The 26,094-nt window shown below is 43.7% G+C and overlaps 1 protein-coding gene across 1 annotated transcript in view; it reads right to left on the bottom strand.

The window, feature by feature from the left end:
- Nucleotides 1–26,094, bottom strand: part of SMYD5 (SMYD family member 5) — a 48,410-nt gene that overhangs the window by 10,125 nt on the left and 12,191 nt on the right. The gene's annotated exons all lie outside the window — the stretch shown is intronic.

Raw genomic sequence — 26,094 nt, 5'->3', positions numbered from 1 at the left:
ATACTTTACACTGCAGCTCAGCTCCATCATTATACGATACTCGGGCTCACAGGCTCAGGATACTATGGTCTATTCCTGATACTTTACACTACAGCTCAGCTCCATCATTATAAGATACTCGGGCTCACAGGCTCAGGATACTATAGTCTATTCCTGATACTTTACACTACAGCTCAGCTCCATCATTATACGATACTCGGGTTCACAGGCTCAGGATACTATGGTCTATTCCTGATACTTTACACTGCAGCTCAGCTCCATCATTATACGATACTCGGGCTCACAGGCTCAGGATACTATGGTCTATTCCTGATACTTTACACTACAGCTCAGCTCCATCATTATAAGATACTCGGGTTCACAGGCTCAGGATACTATGGTCTATTCCTGATACTTTACACTGCAGCTCAGCTCCATCATTATACGATACTCGGTTCACAGGCTCAGGATACTATGGTCTATTCCTGATACTTTACACTGCAGCTCAGCTCCATCATTATACGATACTCGGTTCACAGGCTCAGGATACTATGGTCTATTCCTGATACTTTACACTACAGCTCAGCTCCATCATTATACGATACTCGGTTCACAGGCTCAGGATACTATGGTCTATTCCTGATACTTTACACTACAGCTCAGCTCCATCATTATAAGATACTCGGGCTCACAGGCTCAGGATACTATGGTCTATTCCTGATACTTTACACTACAGCTCAGCTCCATCATTATAAGATACTCGGGTTCACAGGCTCAGGATACTATGGTCTATTCCTGATACTTTACACTACAGCTCAGCTCCATCATTATAAGATACTCGGTTCACAGGCTCAGGATACTATGGTCTATTCCTGATACTTTACACTACAGCTCAGCTCCATCATTATAAGATACTCGGTTCACAGGCTCAGGATACTATGGTCTATTCCTGATACTTTACACTGCAGCTCAGCTCCATCATTATACGATACTCGGTTCACAGGCTCAGGATACTATGGTCTATTCCTGATACTTTACACTACAGCTCAGCTCCATCATTATACGATACTCGGTTCACAGGCTCAGGATACTATGGTCTATTCCTGATACTTTACACTGCAGCTCAGCTCCATCATTATACGATACTCGGGTTCACAGGCTCAGGATACTATGGTCTATTCCTGATACTTTACACTACAGCTCAGCTCCATCATTATACGATACTCGGTTCACAGGCTCAGGATACTATAGTCTATTCCTGATACTTTACACTGCAGCTCAGCTCCATCATTATACGATACTCGGGTTCACAGGCTCAGGATACTATGGTCTATTCCTGATACTTTACACTACAGCTCAGCTCCATCATTATACGATACTCGGTTCACAGGCTCAGGATACTATGGTCTATTCCTGATACTTTACACTACAGCTCAGCTCCATCATTATAAGATACTCGGGTTCACAGGCTCAGGATACTATGGTCTATTCCTGATACTTTACACTGCAGCTCAGCTCCATCATTATACGATACTCGGGTTCACAGGCTCAGGATACTATGGTCTATTCCTGATACTTTACACTACAGCTCAGCTCCATCATTATACGATACTCGGGCTCACAGGCTCAGGATACTATGGTCTATTCCTGATACTTTACACTACAGCTCAGCTCCATCATTATAAGATACCCGGGTTCACAGGCTCAGGATACTATGGTCTATTCCTGATACTTTACACTACAGCTCAGCTCCATCATTATACGATACTCGGGCTCACAGGCTCAGGATACTATGGTCTATTCCTGATACTTTACACTGCAGCTCAGCTCCATCATTATAAGATACTCGGGCTCACAGGCTCAGGATACTATGGTCTATTCCTGATACTTTACACTGCAGCTCAGCTCCATCATTATAAGATACTCGGGCTCACAGGCTCAGGATACTATAGTCTATTCCTGATGCTTTACACTACAGCTCAGCTCCATCATTATACGATACTCGGGCTCACAGGCTCAGGATACTATAGTCTATTCCTGATACTTTACACTACAGCTCAGCTCCATCATTATACGATACTCGGGTTCACAGGCTCAGGATACTATGGTCTATTCCTGATACTTTACACTACAGCTCAGCTCCATCATTATACGATACTCGGGCTCACAGGCTCAGGATACTATAGTCTATTCCTGATGCTTTACACTGCAGCTCAGCTCCATCATTATACGATACTCGGGCTCACAGGCTCAGGATACTATGGTCTATTCCTGATACTTTACACTGCAGCTCAGCTCCATCATTATACGATACTCGGGCTCACAGGCTCAGGATACTATGGTCTATTCCTGATACTTTACACTACAGCTCAGCTCCATCATTATACGATACTCGGGTTCACAGGCTCAGGATACTATGGTCTATTCCTGATACTTTACACTACAGCTCAGCTCCATCATTATACGATACTCGGGCTCACAGGCTCAGGATACTATAGTCTATTCCTGATACTTTACACTACAGCTCAGCTCCATCATTATAAGATACTCGGGTTCACAGGCTCAGGATACTATGGTCTATTCCTGATACTTTACACTGCAGCTCAGCTCCATCATTATACGATACTCGGGTTCACAGGCTCAGGATACTATAGTCTATTCCTGATACTTTACACTACAGCTCAGCTCCATCATTATAAGATACTCGGGCTCACAGGCTCAGGATACTATAGTCTATTCCTGATACTTTACACTACAGCTCAGCTCCATCATTATAAGATACTCGGGCTCACAGGCTCAGGATACTATGGTCTATTCCTGATACTTTACACTACAGCTCAGCTCCATCATTATAAGATACTCGGGCTCACAGGCTCAGGATACTATAGTCTATTCCTGATACTTTACACTACAGCTCAGCTCCATCATTATAAGATACTCGGGCTCACAGGCTCAGGATACTATAGTCTATTCCTGATACTTTACACTACAGCTCAGCTCCATCATTATAAGATACTCGGGTTCACAGGCTCAGGATACTATGGTCTATTCCTGATACTTTACACTACAGCTCAGCTCCATCATTATAAGATACTCGGGTTCACAGGCTCAGGATACTATGGTCTATTCCTGATACTTTACACTGCAGCTCAGCTCCATCATTATAAGATACTCGGGCTCACAGGCTCAGGATACTATGGTCTATTCCTGATACTTTACACTACAGCTCAGCTCCATCATTATAAGATACTCGGGTTCACAGGCTCAGGATACTATGGTCTATTCCTGATACTTTACACTACAGCTCAGCTCCATCATTATAAGATACTCGGGCTCACAGGCTCAGGATACTATGGTCTATTCCTGATACTTTACACTGCAGCTCAGCTCCATCATTATACGATACTCGGGATCACAGGCTCAGGATACTATAGTCTATTCCTGATACTTTACACTACAGCTCAGCTCCATCATTATAAGATACTCGGGTTCACAGGCTCAGGATACTATGGTCTATTCCTGATACTTTACACTACAGCTCAGCTCCATCATTATAAGATACTCGGGTTCACAGGCTCAGGATACTATGGTCTATTCCTGATACTTTACACTACAGCTCAGCTCCATCATTATACGATACTCGGGCTCACAGGCTCAGGATACTATAGTCTATTCCTGATACTTTACACTACAGCTCAGCTCCATCATTATACGATACTCGGGTTCACAGGCTCAGGATACTATAGTCTATTCCTGATACTTTACACTGCAGCTCAGCTCCATCATTATACGATACTCGGGTTCACAGGCTCAGGATACTATGGTCTATTCCTGATACTTTACACTACAGCTCAGCTCCATCATTATAAGATACTCGGGCTCACAGGCTCAGGATACTATGGTCTATTCCTGATACTTTACACTACAGCTCAGCTCCATCATTATACGATACTCGGTTCACAGGCTCAGGATACTATGGTCTATTCCTGATACTTTACACTACAGCTCAGCTCCATCATTATACGATACTCGGGTTCACAGGCTCAGGATACTATAGTCTATTCCTGATACTTTACACTACAGCTCAGCTCCATCATTATACGATACTCGGGCTCACAGGCTCAGGATACTATAGTCTATTCCTGATACTTTACACTGCAGCTCAGCTCCATCATTATACGATACTCGGGCTCACAGGCTCAGGATACTATAGTCTATTCCTGATACTTTACACTGCAGCTCAGCTCCATCATTATACGATACTCGGGCTCACAGGCTCAGGATACTATGGTCTATTCCTGATACTTTACACTGCAGCTCAGCTCCATCATTATACGATACTCGGGTTCACAGGCTCAGGATACTATGGTCTATTCCTGATACTTTACACTACAGCTCAGCTCCATCATTATAAGATACTCGGGTTCACAGGCTCAGGATACTATGGTCTATTCCTGATACTTTACACTACAGCTCAGCTCCATCATTATACGATACTCGGGCTCACAGGCTCAGGATACTATGGTCTATTCCTGATACTTTACACTACAGCTCAGCTCCATCATTATACGATACTCGGGTTCACAGGCTCAGGATACTATGGTCTATTCCTGATGCTTTACACTACAGCTCAGCTCCATCATTATACGATACTCGGGCTCACAGGCTCAGGATACTATGGTCTATTCCTGATACTTTACACTACAGCTCAGCTCCATCATTATACGATACTCGGGCTCACAGTCTCAGGATACTATGGTCTATTCCTGATACTTTACACTACAGCTCAGCTCCATCATTATACGATACTCGGGCTCACAGTCTCAGGATACTATGGTCTATTCCTGATACTTTACACTACAGCTCAGCTCCATCATTATAAGATACTCGGGTTCACAGGCTCAGGATACTATGGTCTATTCCTGATACTTTACACTGCAGCTCAGCTCCATCATTATACGATACTCGGGCTCACAGGCTCAGGATACTATGGTCTATTCCTGATACTTTACACTGCAGCTCAGCTCCATCATTATAAGATACTCGGGCTCACAGGCTCAGGATACTATAGTCTATTCCTGATACTTTACACTGCAGCTCAGCTCCATCATTATAAGATACTCGGGTTCACAGGCTCAGGATACTATAGTCTATTCCTGATACTTTACACTACAGCTCAGCTCCATCATTATACGATACTCGGGTTCACAGGCTCAGGATACTATGGTCTATTCCTGATACTTTACACTGCAGCTCAGCTCCATCATTATAAGATACTCGGGTTCACAGGCTCAGGATACTATGGTCTATTCCTGATACTTTACACTACAGCTCAGCTCCATCATTATAAGATACTCGGGTTCACAGGCTCAGGATACTATAGTCTATTCCTGATACTTTACACTACAGCTCAGCTCCATCATTATACGATACTCGGGTTCACAGGCTCAGGATACTATGGTCTATTCCTGATACTTTACACTACAGCTCAGCTCCATCATTATAAGATACTCGGGTTCACAGGCTCAGGATACTATGGTCTATTCCTGATACTTTACACTACAGCTCAGCTCCATCATTATACGATACTCGGGTTCACAGGCTCAGGATACTATGGTCTATTCCTGATACTTTACACTGCAGCTCAGCTCCATCATTATACGATACTCGGGTTCACAGGCTCAGGATACTATAGTCTATTCCTGATACTTTACACTACAGCTCAGCTCCATCATTATACGATACTCGGGCTCACAGGCTCAGGATACTATCGTCTATTCCTGATACTTTACACTACAGCTCAGCTCCATCATTATACGATACTCGGGTTCACAGGCTCAGGATACTATGGTCTATTCCTGATACTTTACACTGCAGCTCAGCTCCATCATTATACGATACTCGGGCTCACAGGCTCAGGATACTATGGTCTATTCCTGATACTTTACACTGCAGCTCAGCTCCATCATTATACGATACTCGGGCTCACAGGCTCAGGATACTATGGTCTATTCCTGATACTTTACACTGCAGCTCAGCTCCATCATTATAAGATACTCGGGTTCACAGGCTCAGGATACTATAGTCTATTCCTGATACTTTACACTGCAGCTCAGCTCCATCATTATACGATACTCGGGCTCACAGGCTCAGGATACTATAGTCTATTCCTGATACTTTACACTGCAGCTCAGCTCCATCATTATAAGATACTCGGGCTCACAGGCTCAGGATACTATGGTCTATTCCTGATACTTTACACTACAGCTCAGCTCCATCATTATAAGATACTCGGGTTCACAGGCTCAGGATACTATAGTCTATTCCTGATACTTTACACTGCAGCTCAGCTCCATCATTATACGATACTCGGGCTCACAGTCTCAGGATACTATAGTCTATTCCTGATACTTTACACTACAGCTCAGCTCCATCATTATACGATACTCGGGCTCACAGGCTCAGGATACTATGGTCTATTCCTGATACTTTACACTGCAGCTCAGCTCCATCATTATAAGATACTCGGGTTCACAGGCTCAGGATACTATAGTCTATTCCTGATACTTTACACTGCAGCTCAGCTCCATCATTATAAGATACCCGGGCTCACAGGCTCAGGATACTATGGTCTATTCCTGATACTTTACACTACAGCTCAGCTCCATCATTATACGATACTCGGGCTCACAGGCTCAGGATACTATGGTCTATTCCTGATACTTTACACTACAGCTCAGCTCCATCATTATAAGATACTCGGGATCACAGGCTCAGGATACTATGGTCTATTCCTGATACTTTACACTGCAGCTCAGCTCCATCATTATAAGATACTCGGGCTCACAGGCTCAGGATACTATGGTCTATTCCTGATACTTTACACTACAGCTCAGCTCCATCATTATAAGATACTCGGTTCACAGGCTCAGGATACTATGGTCTATTCCTGATACTTTACACTACAGCTCAGCTCCATCATAAGATACCCGGGTTCACAGGCTCAGGATACTATGGTCTATTCCTGATACTTTACACTACAGCTCAGCTCCATCATTATACGATACTCGGGCTCACAGGCTCAGGATACTATGGTCTATTCCTGATACTTTACACTGCAGCTCAGCTCCATCATTATACGATACTCGGGTTCACAGGCTCAGGATACTATGGTCTATTCCTGATACTTTACACTGCAGCTCAGCTCCATCATTATACGATACTCGGGCTCACAGTCTCAGGATACTATGGTCTATTCCTGATACTTTACACTACAGCTCAGCTCCATCATTATACGATACTCGGGTTCACAGGCTCAGGATACTATAGTCTATTCCTGATACTTTACACTGCAGCTCAGCTCCATCATTATAAGATACTCGGGCTCACAGGCTCAGGATACTATGGTCTATTCCTGATACTTTACACTGCAGCTCAGCTCCATCATTATACGATACTCGGGCTCACAGGCTCAGGATACTATGGTCTATTCCTGATACTTTACACTACAGCTCAGCTCCATCATTATACGATACTCGGGCTCACAGGCTCAGGATACTATGGTCTATTCCTGATACTTTACACTGCAGCTCAGCTCCATCATTATAAGATACTCGGGTTCACAGGCTCAGGATACTATGGTCTATTCCTGATACTTTACACTGCAGCTCAGCTCCATCATTATACGATACTCGGGTTCACAGGCTCAGGATACTATGGTCTATTCCTGATACTTTACACTGCAGCTCAGCTCCATCATTATAAGATACTCGGGATCACAGGCTCAGGATACTATGGTCTATTCCTGATACTTTACACTGCAGCTCAGCTCCATCATTATACGATACTCGGGTTCACAGGCTCAGGATACTATGGTCTATTCCTGATACTTTACACTACAGCTCAACTCCATCATTATAAGATACTCGGGTTCACAGGCTCAGGATACTATGGTCTATTCCTGATACTTTACACTACAGCTCAGCTCCATCATTATACGATACTCGGGTTCACAGGCTCAGGATACTATAGTCTATTCCTGATACTTTACACTGCAGCTCAGCTCCATCATTATACGATACTCGGGTTCACAGGCTCAGGATACTATGGTCTATTCCTGATACTTTACACTGCAGCTCAGCTCCATCATTATAAGATACTCGGGCTCACAGGCTCAGGATACTATAGTCTATTCCTGATACTTTACACTGCAGCTCAGCTCCATCATTATACGATACTCGGGTTCACAGGCTCAGGATACTATAGTCTATTCCTGATACTTTACACTACAGCTCAGCTCCATCATTATAAGATACTCGGGCTCACAGGCTCAGGATACTATGGTCTATTCCTGATACTTTACACTACAGCTCAGCTCCATCATTATACGATACTCGGGTTCACAGGCTCAGGATACTATGGTCTATTCCTGATACTTTACACTACAGCTCAGCTCCATCATTATAAGATACTCGGTTCACAGGCTCAGGATACTATAGTCTATTCCTGATACTTTACACTACAGCTCAGCTCCATCATTATAAGATACTCGGGCTCACAGGCTCAGGATACTATGGTCTATTCCTGATACTTTACACTACAGCTCAGCTCCATCATTATACGATACTCGGGCTCACAGGCTCAGGATACTATGGTCTATTCCTGATACTTTACACTACAGCTCAGCTCCATCATTATAAGATACTCGGGCTCACAGGCTCAGGATACTATGGTCTATTCCTGATACTTTACACTGCAGCTCAGCTCCATCATTATAAGATACTCGGGTTCACAGGCTCAGGATACTATGGTCTATTCCTGATACTTTACACTGCAGCTCAGCTCCATCATTATAAGATACTCGGGCTCACAGGCTCAGGATACTATGGTCTATTCCTGATACTTTACACTACAGCTCAGCTCCATCATTATACGATACTCGGGCTCACAGGCTCAGGATACTATGGTCTATTCCTGATACTTTACACTGCAGCTCAGCTCCATCATTATACGATACTCGGGTTCACAGGCTCAGGATACTATGGTCTATTCCTGATACTTTACACTACAGCTCAGCTCCATTATTATACGATACTCGGGCTCACAGGCTCAGGATACTATGGTCTATTCCTGATACTTTACACTGCAGCTCAGCTCCATCATTATACGATACTCGGGTTCACAGGCTCAGGATACTATGGTCTATTCCTGATACTTTACACTACAGCTCAGCTCCATCATTATACGATACTCGGGCTCACAGGCTCAGGATACTATGGTCTATTCCTGATACTTTACACTGCAGCTCAGCTCCATCATTATACGATACTCGGGCTCACAGTCTCAGGATACTATGGTCTATTCCTGATACTTTACACTACAGCTCAGCTCCATCATTATACGATACTCGGGTTCACAGGCTCAGGATACTATAGTCTATTCCTGATACTTTACACTGCAGCTCAGCTCCATCATTATAAGATACTCGGGCTCACAGGCTCAGGATACTATGGTCTATTCCTGATACTTTACACTGCAGCTCAGCTCCATCATTATACGATACTCGGGCTCACAGGCTCAGGATACTATGGTCTATTCCTGATACTTTACACTGCAGCTCAGCTCCATCATTATAAGATACTCGGGTTCACAGGCTCAGGATACTATGGTCTATTCCTGATACTTTACACTGCAGCTCAGCTCCATCATTATACGATACTCGGGTTCACAGGCTCAGGATACTATGGTCTATTCCTGATACTTTACACTGCAGCTCAGCTCCATCATTATAAGATACTCGGGATCACAGGCTCAGGATACTATGGTCTATTCCTGATACTTTACACTGCAGCTCAGCTCCATCATTATACGATACTCGGGTTCACAGGCTCAGGATACTATGGTCTATTCCTGATACTTTACACTACAGCTCAGCTCCATCATTATACGATACTCGGGTTCACAGGCTCAGGATACTATGGTCTATTCCTGATACTTTACACTACAGCTCAACTCCATCATTATAAGATACTCGGGTTCACAGGCTCAGGATACTATGGTCTATTCCTGATACTTTACACTACAGCTCAACTCCATCATTATAAGATACTCGGGTTCACAGGCTCAGGATACTATGGTCTATTCCTGATACTTTACACTACAGCTCAGCTCCATCATTATACGATACTCGGGTTCACAGGCTCAGGATACTATAGTCTATTCCTGATACTTTACACTGCAGCTCAGCTCCATCATTATACGATACTCGGGTTCACAGGCTCAGGATACTATGGTCTATTCCTGATACTTTACACTACAGCTCAGCTCCATCATTATAAGATACTCGGGCTCACAGGCTCAGGATACTATGGTCTATTCCTGATACTTTACACTACAGCTCAGCTCCATCATTATACGATACTCGGGTTCACAGGCTCAGGATACTATGGTCTATTCCTGATACTTTACACTACAGCTCAGCTCCATCATTATACGATACTCGGGCTCACAGGCTCAGGATACTATAGTCTATTCCTGATACTTTACACTACAGCTCAGCTCCATCATTATAAGATACTCGGGTTCACAGGCTCAGGATACTATGGTCTATTCCTGATACTTTACACTACAGCTCAGCTCCATCATTATACGATACTCGGGTTCACAGGCTCAGGATACTATGGTCTATTCCTGATACTTTACACTACAGCTCAGCTCCATCATTATAAGATACTCGGGTTCACAGGCTCAGGATACTATGGTCTATTCCTGATACTTTACACTACAGCTCAGCTCCATCATTATAAGATACTCGGGCTCACAGTCTCAGGATACTATGGTCTATTCCTGATACTTTACACTACAGCTCAGCTCCATCATTATAAGATACTCGGGCTCACAGGCTCAGGATACTATATTCTATTCCTGATACTTTACACTACAGCTCAGCTCCATCATTATACGATACTCGGGCTCACAGGCTCAGGATACTATGGTCTATTCCTGATACTTTACACTACAGCTCAGCTCCATCATTATAAGATACTCGGGCTCACAGGCTCAGGATACTATGGTCTATTCCTGATACTTTACACTACAGCTCAGCTCCATCATTATAAGATACTCGGGCTCACAGGCTCAGGATACTATAGTCTATTCCTGATACTTTACACTACAGCTCAGCTCCATCATTATACGATACTCGGGCTCACAGGCTCAGGATACTATGGTCTATTCCTGATACTTTACACTACAGCTCAGCTCCATCATTATAAGATACTCAGGCTCACAGGCTCAGGATACTATAGTCTATTCCTGATACTTTACACTACAGTTCAGCTCCATCATTATACGATACTCGGGTTCACAGGCTCAGGATACTATGGTCTATTCCTGATACTTTACACTACAGCTCAGCTCCATCATTATACGATACTCGGGTTCACAGGCTCAGGATACTATGGTCTATTCCTGATACTTTACACTACAGCTCAGCTCCATCATTATAAGATACTCGGGCTCACAGGCTCAGGATACTATATTCTATTCCTGATACTTTACACTACAGCTCAGCTCCATCATTATACGATACTCGGGCTCACAGGCTCAGGATACTATGGTCTATTCCTGATACTTTACACTGCAGCTCAGCTCCATCATTATAAGATACTCGGGTTCACAGGCTCAGGATACTATGGTCTATTCCTGATACTTTACACTACAGCTCAGCTCCATCATTATACGATACTCGGGTTCACAGCCTCAGGATACTATAGTCTATTCCTGATACTTTACACTACAGCTCAGCTCCATCATTATAAGATACTCGGGCTCACAGGCTCAGGATACTATAGTCTATTCCTGATGCTTTACACTACAGCTCAGCTCCATCATTATACGATACTCGGGCTCACAGGCTCAGGATACTATGGTCTATTCCTGATACTTTACACTGCAGCTCAGCTCCATCATTATACGATACTCGGGCTCACAGGCTCAGGATACTATGGTCTATTCCTGATACTTTACACTACAGCTCAGCTCCATCATTATAAGATACTCGGGTTCACAGGCTCAGGATACTATAGTCTATTCCTGATACTTTACACTACAGCTCAGCTCCATCATTATAAGATACTCGGGTTCACAGGCTCAGGATACTATGGTCTATTCCTGATACTTTACACTACAGCTCAGCTCCATCATTATAAGATACTCGGGTTCACAGGCTCAGGATACTATGGTCTATTCCTGATACTTTACACTGCAGCTCAGCTCCATCATTATAAGATACTCGGGTTCACAGGCTCAGGATACTATAGTCTATTCCTGATACTTTACACTGCAGCTCAGCTCCATCATTATACGATACTCGGGCTCACAGGCTCAGGATACTATGGTCTATTCCTGATACTTTACACTACAGCTCAGCTCCATCATTATAAGATACTCGGGTTCACAGGCTCAGGATACTATGGTCTATTCCTGATACTTTACACTACAGCTCAGCTCCATCATTATAAGATACTCGGGTTCACAGCCTCAGGATACTATAGTCTATTCCTGATACTTTACACTGCAGCTCAGCTCCATCATTATACGATACTCGGGCTCACAGGCTCAGGATACTATAGTCTATTCCTGATACTTTACACTGCAGCTCAGCTCCATCATTATAAGATACTCGGGTTCACAGGCTCAGGATACTATGGTCTATTCCTGATACTTTACACTGCAGCTCAGCTCCATCATTATACGATACTCGGTTCACAGGCTCAGGATACTATAGTCTATTCCTGATACTTTACACTACAGCTCAGCTCCATCATTATACGATACTCGGGCTCACAGGCTCAGGATACTATGGTCTATTCCTGATACTTTACACTACAGCTCAGCTCCATCATTATACGATACTCGGGCTCACAGGCTCAGGATACTATGGTCTATTCCTGATACTTTACACTGCAGCTCAGCTCCATCATTATAAGATACTCGGGTTCACAGGCTCAGGATACTATAGTCTATTCCTGATACTTTACACTGCAGCTCAGCTCCATCATTATAAGATACTCGGGTTCACAGGCTCAGGATACTATGGTCTATTCCTGATACTTTACACTACAGCTCAGCTCCATCATTATAAGATACTCGGGTTCACAGGCTCAGGATACTATGGTCTATTCCTGATACTTTACACTACAGCTCAGCTCCATCATTATACGATACTCGGGCTCACAGGCTCAGGATACTATGGTCTATTCCTGATACTTTACACTACAGCTCAGCTCCATCATTATAAGATACTCGGGTTCACAGGCTCAGGATACTATAGTCTATTCCTGATACTTTACACTACAGCTCAGCTCCATCATTATACGATACTCGGGTTCACAGGCTCAGGATACTATGGTCTATTCCTGATACTTTACACTACAGCTCAGCTCCATCATTATAAGATACTCGGGTTCACAGGCTCAGGATACTATAGTCTATTCCTGATACTTTACACTACAGCTCAGCTCCATCATTATACGATACTCGGGCTCACAGGCTCAGGATACTATGGTCTATTCCTGATACTTTACACTACAGCTCAGCTCCATCATTATACGATACTCGGGCTCACAGGCTCAGGATACTATGGTCTATTCCTGATACTTTACACTACAGTTCAGCTCCATCATTATAAGATACTCGGGCTCACAGGCTCAGGATACTATAGTCTATTCCTGATACTTTACACTACAGCTCAGCTCCATCATTATAAGATACTCGGCTCACAGGCTCAGGATACTATGGTCTATTCCTGATACTTTACACTGCAGCTCAGCTCCATCATTATAAGATACTCGGCTCACAGGCTCAGGATACTATGGTCTATTCCTGATACTTTACACTACAGCTCAGCTCCATCATTATACGATACTCGGGCTCACAGGCTCAGGATACTATGGTCTATTCCTGATACTTTACACTGCAGCTCAGCTCCATCATTATACGATACTCGGGCTCACAGGCTCAGGATACTATGGTCTATTCCTGATACTTTACACTGCAGCTCAGCTCCATCATTATAAGATACTCGGGCTCACAGGCTCAGGATACTATGGTCTATTCCTGATACTTTACACTGCAGCTCAGCTCCATCATTATACGATACTCGGGTTCACAGGCTCAGGATACTATGGTCTATTCCTGATACTTTACACTACAGCTCAGCTCCATCATTATACGATACTCGGGATCACAGGCTCAGGATACTATGGTCTATTCCTGATACTTTACACTGCAGCTCAGCTCCATCATTATACGATACTCGGGATCACAGGCTCAGGATACTATGGTCTATTCCTGATACTTTACACTGCAGCTCAGCTCCATCATTATACGATACTCGGGATCACAGGCTCAGGATACTATGGTCTATTCCTGATACTTTACACTGCAGCTCAGCTCCATCATTATACGATACTCGGGATCACAGGCTCAGGATACTATGGTCTATTCCTGATACTTTACACTACAGCTCAGCTCCATCATTATACGATACTCGGGCTCACAGGCTCAGGATACTATGGTCTATTCCTGATACTTTACACTGCAGCTCAGCTCCATCATTATACGATACTCGGGCTCACAGGCTCAGGATACTATGGTCTATTCCTGATACTTTACACTGCAGCTCAGCTCCATCATTATAAGATACTCGGGCTCACAGGCTCAGGATACTATGGTCTATTCCTGATACTTTACACTGCAGCTCAGCTCCATCATTATACGATACTCGGGTTCACAGGCTCAGGATACTATGGTCTATTCCTGATACTTTACACTACAGCTCAGCTCCATCATTATACGATACTCGGGTTCACAGGCTCAGGATACTATGGTCTATTCCTGATACTTTACACTGCAGCTCAGCTCCATCATTATACGATACTCGGGTTCACAGGCTCAGGATACTATGGTCTATTCCTGATACTTTACACTACAGCTCAGCTCCATCATTATACGATACTCGGGATCACAGGCTCAGGATACTATGGTCTATTCCTGATACTTTACACTGCAGCTCAGCTCCATCATTATACGATACTCGGGATCACAGGCTCAGGATACTATGGTCTATTCCTGATACTTTACACTACAGCTCAGCTCCATCATTATAAGATACTCGGGTTCACAGGCTCAGGATACTATGGTCTATTCCTGATACTTTACACTACAGCTCAGCTCCATCATTATAAGATACTCGGGCTCACAGGCTCAGGATACTATGGTCTATTCCTGATACTTTACACTACAGCTCAGCTCCATCATTATACGATACTCGGGCTCACAGGCTCAGGATACTATAGTCTATTCCTGATACTTTACACTGCAGCTCAGCTCCATCATTATACGATACTCGGGCTCACAGGCTCAGGATACTATAGTCTATTCCTGATGCTTTACACTGCAGCTCAGCTCCATCATTATACGATACTCGGGCTCACAGGCTCAGGATACTATGGTCTATTCCTGATACTTTACACTACAGCTCAGCTCCATCATTATAAGATACTCGGGTTCACAGGCTCAGGATACTATGGTCTATTCCTGATACTTTACACTACAGCTCAGCTCCATCATTATAAGATACTCGGGTTCACAGGCTCAGGATACTATGGTCTATTCCTGATACTTTACACTACAGCTCAGCTCCATCATTATACGATACTCGGGATCACAGGCTCAGGATACTATGGTCTATTCCTGATACTTTACACTGCAGCTCAGCTCCATCATTATAAGATACTCGGGTTCACAGGCTCAGGATACTATGGTCTATTCCTGATACTTTACACTACAGCTCAGCTCCATCATTATAAGATACTCGGGCTCACAGGCTCAGGATACTATGGTCTATTCCTGATACTTTACACTACAGCTCAGCTCCATCATTATACGATACTCGGGCTCACAGGCTCAGGATACTATAGTCTATTCCTGATGCTTTACACTGCAGCTCAGCTCCATCATTATACGATACTCGGGCTCACAGGCTCAGGATACTATGGTCTATTCCTGATACTTTACACTACAGCTCAGCTCCATCATTATAAGATACTCGGGCTCACAGGCTCAGGATACTATGGTCTATTCCTGATACTTTACACTGCAGCTCAGCTCCATCATTATACGATACCCGGGTTCACAGGCTCAGGATACTATGGTCTATTCCTGATACTTTACACTGCAGCTCAGCTCCATCATTATAAGATACTCGGTTCACAGGCTCAGGATACTATGGTCTATTCCTGATACTTTACACTACAGCTCAGCTCCATCATAAGATACCCGGGTTCACAGGCTCAGGATACTATAGTCTATTCCTGATACTTTACACTACAGCTCAGCTCCATCATTATAAGATACTCGGGCTCACAGGCTCAGGATACTATGGTCTATTCCTGATACTTTACACTACAGCTCAGCTCCATCATTATACGATACTCGGGTTCACAGGCTCAGGATACTATGGTCTATTCCTGATACTTTACACTACAGCTCAGCTCCATCATTATAAGATACTCGGGCTCACAGGCTCAGGATACTATGGTCTATTCCTGATACTTTACACTGCAGCTCAGCTCCATCATTATAAGATACTCGGGCTCACAGGCTCAGGATACTATGGTCTATTCCTGATACTTTACACTACAGCTCAGCTCCATCATTATACGATACTCGGTTCACAGGCTCAGGATACTATGGTCTATTCCTGATACTTTACACTGCAGCTCAGCTCCATCATTATACGATACTCGGGTTCACAGGCTCAGGATACTATGGTCTATTCCTGATACTTTACACTACAGCTCAGCTCCATCATTATAAGATACTCGGGCTCACAGGCTCAGGATACTATAGTCTATTCCTGATACTTTACACTACAGCTCAGCTCCATCATTATAAGATACTCGGGTTCACAGGCTCAGGATACTATAGTCTATTCCTGATACTTTACACTACAGCTCAGCTCCATCATTATAAGATACTCGGGCTCACAGGCTCAGGATACTATGGTCTATTCCTGATACTTTACACTACAGCTCAGCTCCATCATTATACGATACTCGGGCTCACAGGCTCAGGATACTATGGTCTATTCCTGATACTTTACACTACAGCTCAGCTCCATCATTATAAGATACTCGGGCTCACAGGCTCAGGATACTATGGTCTATTCCTGATGCTTTACACTACAGCTCAGCTCCATCATTATACGATACTCGGGTTCACAGGCTCAGGATACTATGGTCTATTCCTGATACTTTACACTGCAGCTCAGCTCCATCATTATAAGATACTCGGGTTCACAGGCTCAGGATACTATGGTCTATTCCTGATACTTTACACTACAGCTCAGCTCCATCATTATAAGATACTCGGGCTCACAGGCTCAGGATACTATGGTCTATTCCTGATACTTTACACTACAGCTCAGCTCCATCATTATAAGATACTCGGGTTCACAGGCTCAGGATACTATGGTCTATTCCTGATACTTTACACTGCAGCTCAGCTCCATCATTATAAGATACTCGGGCTCACAGGCTCAGGATACTATGGTCTATTCCTGATACTTTACACTGCAGCTCAGCTCCATCATTATACGATACTCGGGCTCACAGGCTCAGGATACTATGGTCTATTCCTGATACTTTACACTACAGCTCAGCTCCATCATTATACGATACTCGGGTTCACAGGCTCAGGATACTATAGTCTATTCCTGATACTTTACACTGCAGCTCAGCTCCATCATTATAAGATACTCGGGTTCACAGGCTCAGGATACTATGGTCTATTCCTGATACTTTACACTACAGCTCAGCTCCATCATTATAAGATACTCGGGTTCACAGGCTCAGGATACTATGGTCTATTCCTGATACTTTACACTACAGCTCAGCTCCATCATTATAAGATACTCGGGTTCACAGGCTCAGGATACTATGGTCTATTCCTGATACTTTACACTGCAGCTCAGCTCCATCATTATACGATACTCGGGCTCACAGGCTCAGGATACTATGGTCTATTCCTGATACTTTACACTACAGCTCAGCTCCATCATTATACGATACTCGGGTTCACAGGCTCAGGATACTATAGTCTATTCCTGATACTTTACACTGCAGCTCAGCTCCATCATTATAAGATACTCGGGTTCACAGGCTCAGGATACTATGGTCTATTCCTGATACTTTACACTACAGCTCAGCTCCATCATTATAAGATACTCGGGTTCACAGGCTCAGGATACTATGGTCTATTCCTGATACTTTACACTACAGCTCAGCTCCATCATTATACGATACTCGGGCTCACAGGCTCAGGATACTATAGTCTATTCCTGATACTTTACACTACAGCTCAGCTCCATCATTATAAGATACTCGGGTTCACAGGCTCAGGATACTATGGTCTATTCCTGATACTTTACACTACAGCTCAGCTCCATCATTATACGATACTCGGGCTCACAGGCTCAGGATACTATAGTCTATTCCTGATACTTTACACTACAGCTCAGCTCCATCATTATACGATACTCGGGTTCACAGGCTCAGGATACTATAGTCTATTCCTGATACTTTACACTGCAGCTCAGCTCCATCATTATACGATACTCGGGTTCACAGGCTCAGGATACTATGGTCTATTCCTGATACTTTACACTACAGCTCAGCTCCATCATTATACGATACTCGGGCTCACAGGCTCAGGATACTATAGTCTATTCCTGATACTTTACACTGCAGCTCAGCTCCATCATTATACGATACTCGGGTTCACAGGCTCAGGATACTATGGTCTATTCCTGATACTTTACACTACAGCTCAGCTCCATCATTATAAGATACTCGGGCTCACAGGCTCAGGATACTATAGTCTATTCCTGATACTTTACACTACAGCTCAGCTCCATCATTATACGATACTCGGGCTCACAGGCTCAGGATACTATGGTCTATTCCTGATACTTTACACTACAGCTCAGCTCCATCATTATAAGATACTCGGGCTCACAGGCTCAGGATACTATGGTCTATTCCTGATACTTTACACTACAGCTCAGCTCCATCATTATACGATACTCGGGCTCACAGGCTCAGGATACTATGGTCTATTCCTGATACTTTACACTGCAGCTCAGCTCCATCATTATACGATACTCGGGCTCACAGGCTCAGGATACTATGGTCTATTCCTGATACTTTACACTACAGCTCAGCTCCATCATTATACGATACTCGGGTTCACAGGCTCAGGATACTATAGTCTATTCCTGATACTTTACACTGCAGCTCAGCTCCATCATTATAAGATACTCGGGTTCACAGGCTCAGGATACTATGGTCTATTCCTGATACTTTACACTACAGCTCAGCTCCATCATTATAAGATACTCGGGTTCACAGGCTCAGGATACTATGGTCTATTCCTGATACTTTACACTACAGCTCAGCTCCATCATTATACGATACTCGGGCTCACAGGCTCAGGATACTATAGTCTATTCCTGATACTTTACACTACAGCTCAGCTCCATCATTATAAGATACTCGGGTTCACAGGCTCAGGATACTATGGTCTATTCCTGATACTTTACACTACAGCTCAGCTCCATCATTATACGATACTCGGGCTCACAGGCTCAGGATACTATAGTCTATTCCTGATACTTTAGACTACAGCTCAGCTCCATCATTATACGATACTCGGGTTCACAGGCTCAGGATACTATAGTCTATTCCTGATACTTTACACTGCAGCTCAGCTCCATCATTATACGATACTCGGGTTCACAGGCTCAGGATACTATGGTCTATTCCTGATACTTTACACTACAGCTCAGCTCCATCATTATACGATACTCGGGCTCACAGGCTCAGGATACTATAGTCTATTCCTGATACTTTACACTGCAGCTCAGCTCCATCATTATACGATACTCGGGTTCACAGGCTCAGGATACTATGGTCTATTCCTGATACTTTACACTACAGCTCAGCTCCATCATTATAAGATACTCGGGCTCACAGGCTCAGGATACTATAGTCTATTCCTGATACTTTACACTGCAGCTCAGCTCCATCATTATACGATACTCGGGCTCACAGGCTCAGGATACTATAGTCTATTCCTGATACTTTACACTACAGCTCAGCTCCATCATTATACGATACTCGGGCTCACAGGCTCAGGATACTATGGTCTATTCCTGATACTTTACACTACAGCTCAGCTCCATCATTATAAGATACTCGGGCTCACAGGCTCAGGATACTATGGTCTATTCCTGATACTTTACACTACAGCTCAGCTCCATCATTATACGATACTCGGGCTCACAGGCTCAGGATACTATGGTCTATTCCTGATACTTTACACTACAGCTCAGCTCCATCATTATAAGATACTCGGGTTCACAGGCTCAGGATACTATGGTCTATTCCTGATACTTTACACTACAGCTCAGCTCCATCATTATACGATACTCGGGCTCACAGGCTCAGGATACTATAGTCTATTCCTGATACTTTACACTACAGCTCAGCTCCATCATTATACGATACTCGGGCTCACAGGCTCAGGATACTATAGTCTATTCCTGATACTTTACACTACAGCTCAGCTCCATCATTATAAGATACTCGGGTTCACAGGCTCAGGATACTATGGTCTATTCCTGATACTTTACACTACAGCTCAGCTCCATCATTATAAGATACTCGGGTTCACAGGCTCAGGATACTATGGTCTATTCCTGATACTTTACACTACAGCTCAGCTCCATCATTATAAGATACTCGGGTTCACAGGCTCAGGATACTATAGTCTATTCCTGATACTTTACACTACAGCTCAGCTCCATCATTATACGATACTCGGGTTCACAGGCTCAGGATACTATAGTCTATTCCTGATACTTTACACTACAGCTCAGCTCCATCATTATAAGATACTCGGGTTCACAGGCTCAGGATACTATGGTCTATTCCTGATACTTTACACTACAGCTCAGCTCCATCATTATACGATACTCGGGTTCACAGGCTCAGGATACTATAGTCTATTCCTGATACTTTACACTACAGCTCAGCTCCATCATTATAAGATACTCAGGTTCACAGGCTCAGGATACTATGGTCTATTCCTGATACTTTACACTACAGCTCAGCTCCATCATTATACGATACTCGGGCTCACAGGCTCAGGATACTATGGTCTATTCCTGATACTTTACACTACAGCTCAGCTCCATCATTATAAGATACTCGGGCTCACAGGCTCAGGATACTATGGTCTATTCCTGATACTTTACACTACAGCTCAGCTCCATCATTATAAGATACTCGGGTTCACAGGCTCAGGATACTATGGTCTATTCCTGATACTTTACACTGCAGCTCAGCTCCATCATTATAAGATACTCGGGTTCACAGGCTCAGGATACTATGGTCTATTCCTGATACTTTACACTACAGCTCAGCTCCATCATTATAAGATACTCGGGTTCACAGGCTCAGGATACTATGGTCTATTCCTGATACTTTACACTACAGCTCAGCTCCATCATTATAAGATACTCGGGTTCACAGGCTCAGGATACTATAGTCTATTCCTGATACTTTACACTACAGCTCAGCTCCATCATTATACGATACTCGGGTTCACAGGCTCAGGATACTATGGTCTATTCCTGATACTTTACACTGCAGCTCAGCTCCATCATTATACGATACTCGGGTTCACAGGCTCAGGATACTATGGTCTATTCCTGATACTTTACACTACAGCTCAGCTCCATCATTATAAGATACTCGGGTTCACAGGCTCAGGATACTATGGTCTATTCCTGATACTTTATACTGCAGCTCAGCTCCATCATTATAAGATACTCGGGTTCACAGGCTCAGGATACTATGGTCTATTCCTGATACTTTACACTGCAGCTCAGCTCCATCATTATACGATACTCGGGTTCACAGGCTCAGGATACTATGGTCTATTCCTGATACTTTACACTACAGCTCAGCTCCATCATTATACGATACTCGGGCTCACAGGCTCAGGATACTATGGTCTATTCCTGATACTTTACACTACAGCTCAGCTCCATCATTATACGATACTCGGGTTCACAGGCTCAGGATACTATGGTCTATTCCTGATACTTTACACTACAGCTCAGCTCCATCATTATAAGATACTCGGGTTCACAGGCTCAGGATACTATGGTCTATTCCTGATACTTTACACTACAGCTCAGCTCCATCATTATAAGATACTCGGGCTCACAGGCTCAGGATACTATGGTCTATTCCTGATACTTTACACTACAGCTCAGCTCCATCATTATACGATACCCGGGCTCACAGTCTCAGGATACTATAGTCTATTCCTGATACTTTACACTACAGCTCAGCTCCATCATTATAAGATACTCGGGTTCACAGGCTCAGGATACTATGTTCTATTCCTGATACTTTACACTGCAGCTCAGCTCCATCATTATAAGATACTCGGGTTCACAGGCTCAGGATACTATGGTCTATTCCTGATACTTTACACTGCAGCTCAGCTCCATCATTATACGATACTCGGGTTCACAGGCTCAGGATACTATGGTCTATTCCTGATGCTTTACACTACAGCTCAGCTCCATCATTATACGATACTCGGGTTCACAGGCTCAGGATACTATGGTCTATTCCTGATACTTTACACTACAGCTCAGCTCCATCATTATAAGATACTCGGGTTCACAGGCTCAGGATACTATGGTCTATTCCTGATACTTTACACTGCAGCTCAGCTCCATCATTATAAGATACTCGGGCTCACAGGCTCAGGATACTATGGTCTATTCCTGATACTTTACACTACAGCTCAGCTCTATCATTATACGATACTCGGGTTCACAGGCTCAGGATACTATAGTCTATTCCTGATACTTTACACTACAGCTCAGCTCCATCATTATAAGATACTCGGGTTCACAGGCTCAGGATACTATGGTCTATTCCTGATACTTTACACTGCAGCTCAGCTCCATCATTATAAGATACTCGGGCTCACAGGCTCAGGATACTATGGTCTATTCCTGATACTTTACACTACAGCTCAGCTCCATCATTATAAGATACTCGGGCTCACAGGCTCAGGATACTATGGTCTATTCCTGATACTTTACACTGCAGCTCAGCTCCATCATTATACGATACTCGGGTTCACAGGCTCAGGATACTATGGTCTATTCCTGATACTTTACACTACAGCTCAGCTCCATCATTATACGATACTCGGGCTCACAGGCTCAGGATACTATGGTCTATTCCTGATACTTTACACTGCAGCTCAGCTCCATCATTATACGATACTCGGGTTCACAGGCTCAGGATACTATGGTCTATTCCTGATACTTTACACTACAGCTCAGCTCCATCATTATAAGATACTCGGGTTCACAGGCTCAGGATACTATGGTCTATTCCTGATACTTTACACTACAGCTCAGCTCCATCATTATAAGATACTCGGGTTCACAGGCTCAGGATACTATGGTCTATTCCTGATACTTTACACTACAGCTCAGCTCCATCATTATAAGATACTCGGGTTCACAGGCTCAGGATACTATGGTCTATTCCTGATACTTTACACTACAGCTCAGCTCCATCATTATAAGATACTCGGGCTCACAGGCTCAGGATACTATGGTCTATTCCTGATACTTTACACTACAGCTCAGCTCCATCATTATAAGATACTCGGGCTCACAGGCTCAGGATACTATGGTCTATTCCTGATACTTTACACTACAGCTCAGCTCCATCATTATAAGATACTCGGGTTCACAGGCTCAGGATACTATGGTCTATTCCTGATACTTTACACTGCAGCTCAGCTCCATCATTATACGATACTCGGGCTCACAGGCTCAGGATACTATGGTCTATTCCTGATACTTTACACTACAGCTCAGCTCCATCATTATACGATACTCGGGCTCACAGGCTCAGGATACTATGGTCTATTCCTGATACTTTACACTGCAGCTCAGCTCCATCATTATAAGATACTCGGGCTCACAGGCTCAGGATACTATGGTCTATTCCTGATACTTTACACTGCAGCTCAGCTCCATCATTATAAGATACTCGGGCTCACAGGCTCAGGATACTATGGTCTATTCCTGATACTTTACACTACAGCTCAGCTCCATCATTATACGATACTCGGTTCACAGGCTCAGGATACTATGGTCTATTCCTGATACTTTACACTGCAGCTCAGCTCCATCATTATACGATACTCGGGTTCACAGGCTCAGGATACTATAGTCTATTCCTGATACTTTACACTACAGCTCAGCTCCATCATTATACGATACTCGGGCTCACAGGCTCAGGATACTATGGTCTATTCCTGATACTTTACACTACAGCTCAGCTCCATCATTATACGATACTCGGGCTCACAGGCTCAGGATACTATGGTCTATTCCTGATACTTTACACTGCAGCTCAGCTCCATCATTATAAGATACTCGGGCTCACAGGCTCAGGATACTATGGTCTATTCCTGATACTTTACACTACAGCTCAGCTCCATCATTATACGATACTCGGGTTCACAGGCTCAGGATACTATGGTCTATTCCTGATACTTTACACTACAGCTCAGCTCCATCATTATAAGATACCCGGGTTCACAGGCTCAGGATACTATGGTCTATTCCTGATACTTTACACTACAGCTCAGCTCCATCATTATACGATACTCGGGATCACAGGCTCAGGATACTATGGTCTATTCCTGATACTTTATACTGCAGCTCAGCTCCATCATTATACGATACTCGGGATCACAGGCTCAGGATACTATGGTCTATTCCTGATACTTTATACTGCAGCTCAGCTCCATCATTATACGATACTCGGGATCACAGGCTCAGGATACTATGGTCTATTCCTGATACTTTACACTACAGCTCAGCTCCATCATTATAAGATACTCGGGCTCACAGGCTCAGGATACTATGGTCTATTCCTGATACTTTACACTACAGCTCAGCTCCATCATTATAAGATACTCGGGTTCACAGGCTCAGGATACTATAGTCTATTCCTGATACTTTACACTACAGCTCAGCTCCATCATTATACGATACTCGGGTTCACAGGCTCAGGATACTATGGTCTATTCCTGATACTTTACACTGCAGCTCAGCTCCATCATTATAAGATACTCGGGTTCACAGGCTCAGGATACTATGGTCTATTCCTGATACTTTACACTACAGCTCAGCTCCATCATTATACGATACTCGGGCTCACAGGCTCAGGATACTATGGTCTATTCCTGATACTTTACACTGCAGCTCAGCTCCATCATTATACGATACTCGGGCTCACAGGCTCAGGATACTATAGTCTATTCCTGATGCTTTACACTACAGCTCAGCTCCATCATTATAAGATACTCGGGCTCACAGGCTCAGGATACTATGGTCTATTCCTGATACTTTACACTACAGCTCAGCTCCATCATTATAAGATACTCGGGTTCACAGGCTCAGGATACTATGGTCTATTCCTGATACTTTACACTACAGCTCAGCTCCATCATTATACGATACTCGGGCTCACAGGCTCAGGATACTATGGTCTATTCCTGATACTTTACACTACAGCTCCGCTCCATCATTATACGATACTCGGGTTCACAGGCTCAGGATACTATGGTCTATTCCTGATACTTTACACTACAGCTCAGCTCCATCATTATACGATACTCGGGTTCACAGGCTCAGGATACTATGGTCTATTCCTGATACTTTACACTACAGCTCAGCTCCATCATTATACGATACTCGGGTTCACAGGCTCAGGATACTATAGTCTATTCCTGTTACTTTACACTACAGCTCAGCTCCATCATTATAAGATACTCGGGCTCACAGGCTCAGGATACTATGGTCTATTCCTGATACTTTACACTACAGCTCAGCTCCATCATTATAAGATACTCGGGTTCACAGGCTCAGGATACTAT

This window comes from Ranitomeya imitator, chromosome 1 (assembly GCF_032444005.1).
Source record: "Ranitomeya imitator isolate aRanImi1 chromosome 1, aRanImi1.pri, whole genome shotgun sequence".
NCBI classification, from domain to species: Eukaryota; Metazoa; Chordata; class Amphibia; order Anura; family Dendrobatidae; genus Ranitomeya; species Ranitomeya imitator.
Note: the sequence above shows the minus strand (reverse complement) of the source record. Positions and strands in the feature narration are given on the sequence as shown.